Raw genomic sequence first — 13,727 nt, forward strand, 5'->3', positions numbered from 1 at the left:
TCAGCCGGCATATGATCTCCACAGCATGCGTGCTGCCTGCTCTACCCGCTGGGAGCGGGTCAACGCCACCTTACTGCCTGAACGTCAGTGAAAGTTACCGGACATCTGCTCGTTTGAGCTGAAGCTGAGCGAGTCGGAGACAGAGAAGGTCGGGGACAAGTGCACGCCTGCAGATCTACTGGCTGCTTCTAACGCGAGACCTCCTCATTGCAGGTATTCACGTTTGGTGTATAAGACATGTACCGTGGGGCTACACAGCTTTTCATTTATTCATTTGAACAGTGGAAAACATTCTAGCTTGGGAGCCCTTTTATTGACCTTTTATAATAGTGATTTATAACATTTTCATTTTCAGTGAGTTTTTAAAGTTGAAGGTCAAGTATACTATAGTAGTACCTTCTGCACCTGCACTCAGTGTCCTTTATCAGCTTTACTATTAGTGTTGCACCAGTGTAAAAACAGTGTTTAAATTACAACAACTAACTTATTCATTTATTAATATTTATTGTTTGTATTCTTTTTAATGTTTGTTTTCTCCCCTTTTATTTATGCCTTTTATCACTTCATCACCCAACATCCAGCCAGCTTGCAGCTGATGCGACATAAAAGCTTTAAAAACAAAGAAAGAAGCCATTGTCATCAGTTAATCCAATCATGATCAGCTAATTTCGGTCAACAGAGCCAATGTCTGCCATATGTGGAGCATCCCCAATTTCAACATACATACAGTATATGTTTTCAGAGATGGCTAATGCCTGTCTACACATGTCTAGCATTTAGCCGGTTTCTAATACTTAAAAAGTGTACAACAAAATCCTTGTAATCAGGATTTTTTCTTTTCATCTACAGAAAGTTTCAAATTGAGTCTGACATCTCCAAATCCAGAATGTGTAAGAACATTAAAAACGGCCTGTTGTGATGTTTGCTACATCATCATTTTATTTTTTTTATTTTTTTAATTTATAGCTTAAATCACATGAGTTGTTAGCAAATTTTCATCTATCAAGACTTGTGGTTCAGAAGCAAATAAACCCTTTTTTTTTTTTTTTTTGCAAAACTGTTGAACTTTTGCTCTCTGGATGTAAGTGGAAACGACAAGCTTCAGTTTTATCTGGGAGTACCACTTTGCCCACAATAAAGCCTTTTTTGAAGTCTAACTGGGCAGCTCTTTCTCCTGCAGAAGCACCTCTGGCTAGTAAAAAGCTTTTCTTTAAATAAACAGTGAATATCACTCACTGTACGGGCAATAACAGCCAATAACACCCTATGTCACAATAGCTGTCATGTGGCAAGGCTTGCTTCTTGAAGGGCAGTTAAATGGTCAGCAGCTGACTTTATAGTCATTCCTCCTTTGTATTTCATTGCTTGCTGTCATTTCCCTAAATTTCCCCCATATTTTTCTCCCCCCCCCCCCCCCCCTTTTTTTTTTTTTTTTTTTTTTTGTTATGCTCAGAAGCCTGGAAGAAAGCTTCCTCCGTCCCTCTCTCGCTTTCTTTGTCCCTTTATGTCACCCCATCTCATCAGCACCTCTGTGTATGAGATATTTCACAACCTGTAAAGGCTCTGTAAGGATATCCATTTCCATGCCAAAGTCTGGTTGTCCGAACCTAAAACGAACCCAGACAAATATGATAATTGACTCCAAAATGCCTGGACCCTGACATGCTTGATGTTGGGTTTTTGTTTTGTTTTTTTGTTTCTGTTTCTTCCCCTCTTTTATTTTGCTCAGCAGAGCTCTTTGAAAAGCTGTGAATGTTTGCCATATGGACGTGAAATCTAAAACGGTATTCCCCCCTTTCTCTGATTTACTCAGATCGAAGGGGCCCTACTTCAAAATCCTTCAGGGACTTTCTATAACTGAGCTATTTAACCCGGACCAGTGACTGCACGGGGGGGGGAGCATATTCCATATTTATTTTTACTCCACCTCTGCACATCCTCTCTGATGCAAACTCAATTTTCTCTTGTGTTTTTTACTCCAAGTGTTTCGTAAGGTCCCCATGAATATTGCAGTTGCTGGAGACTCAAGGGAGGGGAGATGGTGAGGTTTCTGTCTCTTGGTTCTAATGTTAGTTGACTGAAGAAGAGGAATATTGCAGATTATTGGGCTTTGACAGAGTGGAGTGGGAAAATGGCTAACATTTATCAGTTTATCCAGCTTTTGTTGCAGATAATTTATGATAAAGCTTTGCTTTCACACAACTCTGTCATGTTTTCCTGATATGGTTTTGAAGATTTCTGTTTTTCCTCCCAAATTTCCATCCACCAGCACATCTACCTTTATTATCACTATACTGTATGCCCTTCCTTGTACGGTGTCATTGGTGCAACATGCAGGTGATCTAACTGGATTTCCCCACCAATATGACTTTCAGTACTTTATGACTCACCCTCTATCAAATGATTATTGGTAAAGTGATGTAAACCAGCTCGTGCTAGATAGTGGTGGAAAGCAAATTGGAGCTTGTTAACTAAACTTACATTGCATCTTAATTAAATTCCTATGCTGTTTACCTGTATTCTGCACACACAGTTACATTTGCGTAGAACCTTTACGAGCCAAGCAGAAGGGAGTCTTTGGGTTCAACACAACTGCCGTCTTTCTGTCTGTGCTGATCTCTTGTTTCTCTCCTATGAATAGTTGTATAATAGCACAAGACATGACTGAGTTGAGTTAATCTTCAGATGAATGCTCAGGCACAGGAAGTACACTGTCCACTGTGGCGGGGGACTGGACTGACAGCCTCATAGATTAAGTGACTTAATAACAGGGTGGCTGTGACTGGTTGAGTGGGTGCAGTCTGTAGGGACCGTTAATGAGGCGTGTCTATAGTAAGTCTGGATTGCTTGGTAATGTTTTGTGGAAACGGGAACAGAAAAACAAGGAGGCAGATATTAAGACTGAAGGTAATTGATGAATTTTTTGTTTTATGTTAGGAGCTGCTTTAGTGACCACATGTTGGTGCACCTTTATTATTTCCTGGCCTTAATACCTCCTGTACACCTCAATGTTTTATGCAGTCTTTTTATTGCGCAGAACTACACAAGAAAAACGTATACGTGTTTGTGAGCCCAAAGCTATTTAAAATGCGTACAGCCCAGTGAATTTGAACCTGTCCAGAGGACAGAGATGACTTCATCATTACCTCACCCTGCTCTGCTAGAGGACTTATCAAAAACATGTGGCTCCACTCTCCCTTCTCACTGCAAATTGATTGAGTCTTGGACTCGAGTGTTTTCCTTTTGTTGGGGAATGTGTGCGTTTGTGCACATGCTGGCTTAATTTTATCATCTTAGATTTTCTTTTCTCTCTCTCTGTCATTCATTTGGCATGTTTCAGCAAGTTGCTCTGGGTTTGGTCAGACAGGATGGAGGCCCACAAGGTTGGAGAGGATGAAACGCCATGCTGTTTAAGCATGTGTATGTGTGTCTATTACACCCAATGAGACAAGATGGCAAACGTATTGCGGTGGCATTTTAATTTGACTGTATTATTACCCAGGTGAACAATATAGCTTTTTAGACTTTAAATCTGAAATTTAAGGCTCATTGTTTGTTTGTTTTACAGAAAGTAATGCAAACCACCTAAAATACTTTGTTTTTATTATTGTTATCATTTGAGCTACAATGTTATCTGAATGGAAAATTGTTTTGAGTAGGACTGAGTGATATGACCAACCAGCCTCTCTGTCCAAAATCCAATGATATTTAAAATAGATTTGTAATACAAATCTATTTTAATACAAAGAAGCAGCCGTCCGGAACGATACCCGAACCTTATATCGCATTGTAAGAGATCTAACTGGGGCTCGTGGTGGCCAAGACAAAAATGGACACGTCCTCCTTTCTGCAGCTGAAAGAGACCAACGTTGGGCCGAACACTTCTGCGATACTCTGAACCAACCCAAGCCACTCCACCTGTTCGAGGCCAAAGACCTTCCATGGGCCTTCTTCCTGTCAATATCGTACAAATCAGCACCGCCGAAGTCAAGACATTGATCCGACTCCTCAAGAGTGGAAAGGCCGCTGGCCTGGACGAGATCCTCCCCGAAATGCTGAAGCATGGCGGACCCAGTTGGAAGCCGCCCTTACAAGACTCCTAAACGCCTGCTGGTCAACATCGCATGTACCCGATTATTGGACAAAAGGCGTCATCATCAAACTTCCAAAGAAAGGTGATTTGGGTGACTGTAACAACTGGTGGGGCATCACGTTGCTGTCGGTACCCGGGAAAGTGCTTTGCCTCGTTCTTTTGAATCAGCTACGACGTGCAGTGGACGAACAATTGTGAGAAGAACTATTTGCCATCAGTAATACAGGGCCAAGTTTCCATGGCAGCACATTTACTAGTCATGCAGATGAAAATGTCCCATTGATGTCTGTGTACAAATCTTCACATAGTTTCAATTGCCTGTGGTTCTTTTCAGCAGTTGAAGCTTATACGTTAAACATTTACTGGGTTACCACTTTAGAATACGCACCAATAAAGTAGCAAAGGAAGAAGACTTAATGTCTTCCATATAAGTCTTCCATATTTTTTTATACGTCGATTCCCCTGACTCCGAGGTCTCAGACGGAGCCAAACAGTTCCTTGTTTTATGCCTTTGTGCATCCACTGACGTTGCTGTTTGATGAGATATGCATGTGGGCTGGGTGTTTAGATTGCACATTTGTTTGGTTGCCAGAGGTCCCAGCGGGGTGGGGTTAGAATAACCTTATTATACACTTGTGGGCGGATGAATTACTGAAAGCATCTGACCCAGCGTGAAGTAGAAATGACTTCTATCCAGCTTTGGGGAGGTGTGTTTATTAATATGTGCATGTGTGTTGATATTTACAGCATTAGTTTCACTGTATATTTTCTTTTGTGAGCATGTGTGTGAGGACAGGCTCGACAGAGAGTCAACAATGGGTCTACTCACGCAGTTCGAAGGCGTTTCCATAGATATTAGAGTGTAGGAACTATGGCAACGGGGCCAGACAATGACCACTGGTGAAGGAGACTTGGAGCCAAATGAACTTTCGGGGCAGACGATGGCTCCTATGAACCACCCCCTGGTGGTCGCTTTATTAAAAGTCTCTCTACACAGGTCAACAAGTTTCAGATCCCACTGGACACCGCCAAGAACCAAAATTCAAGATGTTTATTGTCATGTACACCGCAAAACACAAATGGCTCTGCAGAGCAATGACATTCTTACTTTGCAGGGTCCCTTCAAACAACTAATAAGAAAGTAAAGTAAAACAGTGCTTTGTAGCACTTGTAGCTTATGTGTGGGTGTAATCAGAATTTAAAGTGCAAGTAGTTGCAACACTGTCACAGAACCACACTGCTGTTTTTCACTGGGTTGAGTGTGTAGGGGGGGCGGCATTTTCCCATTACTGTGCATGAATATGGAGATTAGATGAGAAATCTTCCAGGTCACAGAATCTACTCAATTAACAGAGTGTCATTTCGCATATTTACTGACAAAGGGAAGAAAATGTCATCTGAATCCATTCCTCACAGCATGTGCATGTCAGCCTAATTGGAGCCTAATCCTGCGTGTGCGTGTGTTTCTAGTCATGTGAGTAGCTTCTATGGATGCCTTCATGCCATCATTATGGGTGTTGATCCCCTTGCTGCCGGGGGATCTGGAAAGGATGCACTAGTGCCATTTCTGAGTATGACTAATAGCTGAAATTCTGTTTTCACACACTGTGTGGAAATTCTGGGATCTAGCTAATAAACAATGTTTGTGTTTTTCCTGATGCAAAAGGTCCAACAATTATTAACCTAAACAAAAACCTCAGCATTGGCCTGACTGGCACATCCCCATAACTCCTGTTCAAACAGTACAAAAGCACACAGTTCAGGCCTGTATGCAACAATCAGATGATTTATTTATATAGCCAGTATAAATATATGTATACTGCGGCATTTGTTTCCCAGTTACCAGCTCGGTTGTTTCAAAGTCGGTGAGGTAATTTTTGAAATTCTGGACCCGTTATGAACTTGTCACTTTGGCCACTTTGATATTTTTGTGGGCCATTTGGGTTCTGACAGGGTTTTTTTTTTTTGTTTTTTTTTTTAATTATTATTTTTTTATTCTTGGATATCATTTAACTTGTGACTTCAGTATTTTTATTAAAAAAAAAAAAGGAAGTGAAAGTAAGTGTGAGAGAGAGTGAACTCCGGTTGGCCTTGTTTGTTTAGGAAACACACTTTATTGCCTCTGTGACCAAACAGCTACATTTACCACATCATCTGCTAGGCACGCCCTTGGCTTAGTTCCTCCTTGTGGAAACACACAGGGGCACACCATGGTATTGTCACATCACACACTGTGACAAATCTCAGTAGGAGCGCTGAGCCTCAGCTAGCTGCTGAAACCTGGTGTTGGTGTGGGTATGTACTGTACTGTGCTCCTCTGTCCTATCGCTATCTGGGTCAGCTTGTTTACTCAACTCTTGCACTCGACTAAAATGCAGCGTCAGCACTGTCAAGTGTGACCTTGAGTTTGTTTTGGAAACTATTTGTTATCCTTAGTCATGCTTTAGTTTGCTATATTTGCCTGTGTGCTGTGGTAGGGTGTGACAAGATGCGACACGAATCTCAATGTCTTCTTACAAAACAGTGCTGACGTTTATATGGCACACAGTGAGAGTTGTTATTGTTTTGATTTTAATGACACTGAGAACCCCAGACAGTCAGCCATGTGGTTTTCTTGCACCTGTGCTTCCCAGGGATCACTCAGCAATCATTTGATGTTATTTTAAGCACATGTCACAGCTGGCCTTAATGAAATTTTATATTTAAAGGTAACCGGTACCAGTAAATGGACTTGGACGGTGAGTGTTGGTGACAGAATCCTAACGAAGCAAATCCACGCTGTAATTCTTATGCTGAATTACACATGGCCATGCCACCCTTGTATGCATGCTGCATGAATGTTGTAACGTGAATTCAAAAGAGGCCAAAGAAGGCAGACGGATATTTTAAACTGCAGTATGTTTTCTGTTTGCTGGATCGATGATCGAGTTATGTAGAATTGTACTCCTGAGATCTGACAGTCATATAACTTGGTAGAGTCAGATGTGCAACAACCTTGATCACATCATAGTGATATGAACTCCAGATAATGTTTCAAGAATCAAGTCAGAAACCACCCAAAAAACCACCCAAATTACCTGTAATAAGATGTGATGCAGCGGTATCAGCAGCATGACATGGAGAGAAGCTAAACGAGGCAAAGGAGCGATGTTAGGAGGGGTTGAGTTACCGATGTTCAGGTTTCCCATTTTCTCCAACTTCTGTGCGTTTGACGTGTAACAGTGGGGCAACATCACACTATTGCAGAAGCTGTATAAAGAGATTCCTATATTCTAGCTATGCTGCCATGTAGCTACAGCCAAGGTGACTGCCACTTCTAAGGTGTGTAACATAGCAACAGCATTACGACATGTAACCACAACAGTTACATGTGTTATTAGTCACCAACGTGACAATGGGGTGATCAACATAATTTCCAAAATGTTGCTTAAGATGTCTTTTCTTCTTCCAACTCAACTGCTAGCCAAGCCATATATCGCTGGCTCCGTGACATCAGATCCTTGTTGCTGCTTCCACCTTACTCAAATGTGCAGTTGTGTAATTTTACAACACAGCAATCTCCACAATTTAACTCAAAAGCAGCGTCTACCTCCATATATTCCATTGTTTGCTTGGATTTGCGTGAACAATGGTTCCATAATGTAGTCGCTGATGACGTCACTATACCGAGCTCTATACTCAGATTTATTTATAGGGTAGGTTGGGCATGCAGGAGTGACACCCGCTGCACCTGCTTGTTTGCTGTGAATTCTTTGCACGGTTGCCAGTTCTGTTCTCACACGAGTGCAGCTGAACCTCATACACACTTCTTGTTAGGATGCCGGCAGACTGTTTCCTTTTCTATCCGACTGTGTTGGACATCTGCGTTCTCACAGGTAAAGTGTCAAAAAAGTTCCCATGTGTCCAAAAGTGTCTTTGAAATTCCCTAAATGCAGAATGTATTGGAACAATGTGTACACGTCAGATAGCTATGAAAGGACTCACTGAAATTTAAGCAACAGCATATTTTTGCGTGTTTAAACCCTGGTAAAGTGTCCGGGTGTAACTTGATGGAGGAAAAGAAGTTGAAGAGGGGAAAAAAAACAATTTACATGTACAGAGGCATGTAGCTCATCACCTGCACTCTACCTTAAATCTGACAGTTTCCTGAAAGCGAATACTTGGTCAGCTCAGGCTATCATTAAAACAACTTTTAAGTTTGTCCTCAAGAGCTCCAGTACAAATACAGTATAATATTTCAGAGGGTTTTATGTGCGCTTTGACGTCATTACTAAAGCTGGGACCTTACCTCATTCTGAACTCCCACCTCTGTCTGGCGTCGAGGTCGATGTTTCTGCAAGACAAATCACAGTACTGTATGTACAGGAGCAGTGCGTTTATTACACTGTGCTGTTGTTGCTCTGCATTAGCTTTGCTGGAGGGCTGCTGCATGTCATTAGTGATGCATTTTGTTCACTAGCCCCGACAGCACGTTTTTAGAGTAGTTTGTGTGTGCGCAAAGCTTGTGTTTGTTTGCACATTACACTCTTTTACATGTTTGTGTATTTGAACAGCACATTGATGTGTATACACCTGGGTTCCCTTTAGATTTCATTGAATTTAAGTAAACTGCACATTTTTATGTTCCTGTTCTTGCTGATGGTGCTTCTTACTTTTTAGATGCTAGTTTTACAGCTTTAATTTTATAATTTGTCCATGGGTTTCTGAAATTGGTTAATACTAACTGAAAATTAAAAGCGCAAACAAATAGATTCTGTGCTGCAACACAACAGATACATATATCTGTTGTAGATCTTACTGGCTGTGGGATTGTTTGCCCGTATTAGTCTCTCAGTCATTATAGAGGGAAACCTGCTGAGACAGAACAGAAATAAACAGGCTGTCGCAAGATAACAGATTGCACTCCATCACATCCAGTGTTTGCTATATCTTATGAGTTTAGGTTACTTAAGAAGCAATATTGCATAATATCCTGTGTATTCTGATTGCAACATTGCTCTTTTATAAAGAAAAGATCCACCCTAAAGTCATTAAGCAAAGACTGAGGAAACTCTGCATTTATATTTCAGTCTGTCAAGTCATGTAGATATGTCAATTTAGATTTGTGAGTTGTCTTGTTCTGTTTTTCTTAGCACAAATTTTATTTCTCATCACTAGCTAAGCCAGAATTATTGTGTTGCACCTTCAGTTTTAAGTATAAGTAAAGAAATTAGGATGACCAGGTGCTGTTTAGATTGTATAAATGTCTTTCAGTAATAACATACACAATATTAATTTAAGTTTAATCAATGATAGTGGTTCAGAAGATGCATAATGATGTTTTACAGGTGGCTTAATCATTATAAATTATTATTATTTATTTTATCCATTATTTATCCAACACTAGCTACTTACTTTACTTAATGGCTGCCTTATTATGAAGGGGTTTACACAGCTTGTAGCTCAGTTGGTAGATTTTTATGGTGAGGGCCCTTTATTGCGCAACCCCCAACGTATTTGTCTCCTCCCTGGACACAGTCCCTTGGGCATTGTGTATGCTAGGACAGCGGTCTCCAACCTTTTTTGCGCCACGGACCGGTTTATGCCCGACACTATTTTCACAGACCGGCCTTTAAGGTGTCGCGGATAAATACAACAAAATAAAACCAGTACCGGTACCGAAAAAAAGATTTATTCATAACACACGTGAAAAGACCCAGGAAAACCGAGTCAACGATAAAAACGATAACAAAATAACGCTGAAAACCGATTAAAAACCCTGAAAACCATACATTTCACACCTGAGCCTCAACTCTCGCGGCCCGGGACCAAACGACTCACAGACTGGTACCGGTCCGAGGCCCGGGGGTTGTGGACTGCTGTGCTAGGAGAAGACACTATATTGTACTATATTGTGTGGTATAGATTGTAGTAGCATTTGGACATTGTTTTATAGTATAACCTTTGTGAAGGTTTTTTTTTTGTTTGTTTGTTTTGGGGTTTTTTGTTTTGTTTTTTTCAGTTCAGGTAATTTTCAGTTCAGCTTTTTACAGACATAAAGACAGACAGACCACATGAGAGGAAGCATTTGGCGACAATGGGAAGGACAAAGTCCCTTTTGACAGGAAGAAACTCTCACAGCACCAGGCTCAGGGACAGGTTGCTTGGGGGTGAGGGAAGGAAGATGGATTGTTAGAGAGCCAGAGATTAACAATAGCTAATGAATAAATGCAGAGTGGTGTATAAATAAACAGTGAGTGAAGAAGACATGCTCGGTGAGGTACATCAGGGTGACCTGAACAAATTTATCAAAGTTGAGCCTAATCTAATCTGCTCTCCTGAATCCAAACTGGGAGCTGTTTCCATAAAAGGGGGGCCTGAAAGCTGTAGGCTCTGCTTCCCATTCTACTTTGTTCTTGTGGTTCCTAGGAATATTTTTCAAAGTACGCTGTTGGGATGATGTGGTTTTAAATCCGGTTTTAGGTTTAACAGGAAGCCAATAAAGAGAAAACAATATGGGGCAAATATGCTCTCTTTCTAGTTCCCAGCAGTACTGTGAAGTAGTCCATATTAAACTTTGATTAAATCATAAAAATAATTTGAGTCTGTTTTTCCTTTAAACATTTTAAACAGATGACAAACCGTTATCAGTTCTCACTCTCAGACACTGTTTCCACTGAGGATGTATCTGTTGCAGTCTAGAGGAGATACCCTATCAGATGTATGTGGTGTTGTGTCACATGTTTGGACTCTTGTCACAGGATGAGAAGTATGGGAATGTTGTATTTCCTCTACTTCAGCAGAGGAAATCTCTGGCAGGGACCATCTTTTGTTCCGTCCTTTCAGGATGGTTACTGATATGTTTTGGGTGTGAGGTTAAACAAACAACACGGTCGTGTGATACCTGCAGACTGTGTCTCTGAGCCCTTGATGGGCCGGTAACACAGTATGGGGTTTCAAGAACAATTGCTTTTAACTTGCACGGGTGTCATTTGTCTTGTGCTCAAAGCAGTGTTGCTACAGTTGTCAGTAGTTTGAATCTCAATCTGTTTTATTGTGCCTGAAAAGTCTGTTTCATGGTCTGTGGAACATCACAGTAAGGGGAAATCATGACAAATCGATCTGTGACACATCTGTGTGGGAGTGAGTTTAACTTTTCAAGTCCAAAACACTTCCATTATGGACATAATGAGAGCACCAATAATACAGTGAATGCCAAATACTTGCTGGAAATGACTTTCGCAAGAATCTAGAGGGGGGGGGGAGTTTTAAAACTCTTTTAATGCAGTTTTAATGTCGTGTGTTTAAAAGGGAAAAACCCATCTCAAACAGTAAACATTTTGCTCTGTATTGTAACAAAGAACAGCTGAAAAACTAACTTCCATGTTGGCTATTATGCTTTTAGTGTCTAACTGGGCACTTTAAGTCATAAGCCTTTGAATATTTAGCAAAACAGCTTTATGTTTTATGTATAAATGTGCTTGTAAAATTCCAGATTGTTTGGATATATATGTGTTGGCAGGAGAGATCAGTCTTGGTCATTTTAGTGTTGAGTTTTATTGGAAATCTTTTCATTAGCAGAGCTTGAAAATCTTGAAATGAAGTGCGTTAGAGTTACGAACGTCCATCTTACAACCACCTTCAAAATAAAATCAAAAGCACATCAGCACACAGGCTGTAAGTTGAAGCTTAGTTGAACTTATTAGGATAGGTAATGTTATAATGTCTTGGAAAAATGCATCAATCAGCTAACTCGTTCATTGACTTGGGGAGAAATAATCCAATTTTGATGGCGCCAATATGACGCAGATACCTTGACTTTGGGTATCTGCTGATAGAGAGGACTGATCTGGTGCCAGTGTTAAATTGATGAACTATATTCCTCATTCTGACAAAGCGGCTGAAGGTCATTCTTTTATTTTTAAGGGAACATCAGGCTTGAAATTACTTTCCTAACTCTAGAAAATAAATTTGTAACAAATGTATCCAAGAATATAAATTTACCAAAATGGTATTTATTGGCTAAAAATGTACTAACAAATATTTGATACCAGTGACAACAGGCCAAAGATAAATTCAGTGGAAAAAAATAATGAAAAAATTATTATCGTTATTCACCTAATTTATTTGCACTCTTGTTAGTGTGAAGCAATTAAGTTTATATCAGATGATATAATGATATTAATTGAATTGACAACAGCACATCATGTCCCATTAAGTGCTTGCTGACGAGGGTTTAATGGAATATTAGCGAGAGTGAGAGCGACTAAGAGCCGGCTCTGAAAGCATCATACGGATCGGGTTTTCATTTTGGGTCAGCCAACTTGCAATTTAGCTTAAATAAATAAATAAAAATAAAGGGGAAAAGAATCATTCATACAAAGAAAAGCTGTTCATGTAACAAATATGAAGTATGTCCAAATTACTGATCCTTTGCAACTTCCTCCATGCTGACCTGAAGCTGGTGCACAGCTGCTGATACATGGTGTAGTAAAGACGTAATAGACCCGCCAACTTAAGACTGATATCTGTTCAAAGTGTCAGATCAGTGTTTAACCAGACTGGCGCTCCCATTAAGTACCGCTTAAATGCCCTTGAGTAAGACATCTCTGTGTTTCATTCGAATGCACATCAGCTTCAGCTAATGCACGGCTGAGCCTGACCTCTCGCCTAAACAAAGAGGAGAGTTTATCTTCTGGGATTAACAGTGTATCGCATTTTGGAGTTGTTATTGTTAATAAAATACACTAACAAAAATGAGTGCTTATTGGGGTTGTATCCAGGATGGTGTTTGTCATGTACTTTGCCTGAACCCATCTTTCAGCGTGACTCGCTTCCTGTTAAAGCAGCTGTCTGATCTGTTCAGATGGGCTTTGTGAGTGTGGCTGACTGCCAACAACGAACACAAGATGAACCTGAGAGAGCAACAGAGGGCTCTGACACTGCACAAGAACAATGGACAACATTTAACAATATTAGTCTTGAAAGTTTATCTTATAAGTTCATGAACATGATAATATCATTGGTCAGTGAGTTTCTTATTGAATAAATGCTGTTGTCGAGTCTTAAAGTGATGAAAAAGATTTTATTTAACACTGCATAAGCCGTTATGGGTTTGTGGTGCTAGTGTTTGGAGCTGTTTTGTAGCCCACACAGGATTCATCTGATGCTTAATTAATGAAAACTGGTTTGCCTTGTGTTGAAGGAGAACTGTTCCGTTTGGGTGGGGCGTGTTTATTGATGCGAGCATTCACATTGTTCATTTTGACTAGTCAAATTATAAAAAGCATAGGTGTAGTTGAGTATAACTTCACTCTAATATTTAGTTTTTATGTATATATTTATATTTTTTTGAGGTCATGAGTCAGGGTTGTATTAAACTGAAAGAAACCAAGGGGCAGCTGTGGCTAAGGAGGAAGAGCTAGTAGTTTACTAATCCTAATATTCCTCCAGTCCTCGTGTTAAAGCTTTCATGGGCAAGATACTGAACCTCTGAAAAACACTTTGGGAAGTTTGTGCCTGTTTGATTAAAAAGTGTATGAAATAAAAAGCAATATAAATGAATGTGGGTTGTATTGAAGAAGTGCTTTCAGTGTTCAGCACGAGTGGAAAGGCATTTTTACCTGTACACTTTCTAAGAGTGGACTAAAATATA

General features: G+C 40.2%; 1 protein-coding gene across 2 annotated transcripts in view; it reads left to right on the forward strand.

The window, feature by feature from the left end:
• The first annotated feature begins 21 nt into the window (after positions 1 to 21).
• Positions 22 to 13,727, forward strand: part of add3a (adducin 3 (gamma) a) — a 105,662-nt gene continuing 91,956 nt past the window's right edge. For both annotated transcript variants that reach the window (XM_084930784.1, XM_084930785.1), the window contains exon 1: positions 22 to 213. The gene's annotated coding sequence lies outside the window, so the exon portion shown is untranslated. The remainder of the gene's footprint in view (positions 214 to 13,727) is intronic.

Source organism: Perissodus microlepis, chromosome 6, assembly GCF_051167445.1.
Source record: "Perissodus microlepis isolate ML-2025 ecotype Zambia chromosome 6, ASM5116744v1, whole genome shotgun sequence".
In the NCBI taxonomy this organism is placed as follows: Eukaryota; Metazoa; Chordata; class Actinopteri; order Cichliformes; family Cichlidae; genus Perissodus; species Perissodus microlepis.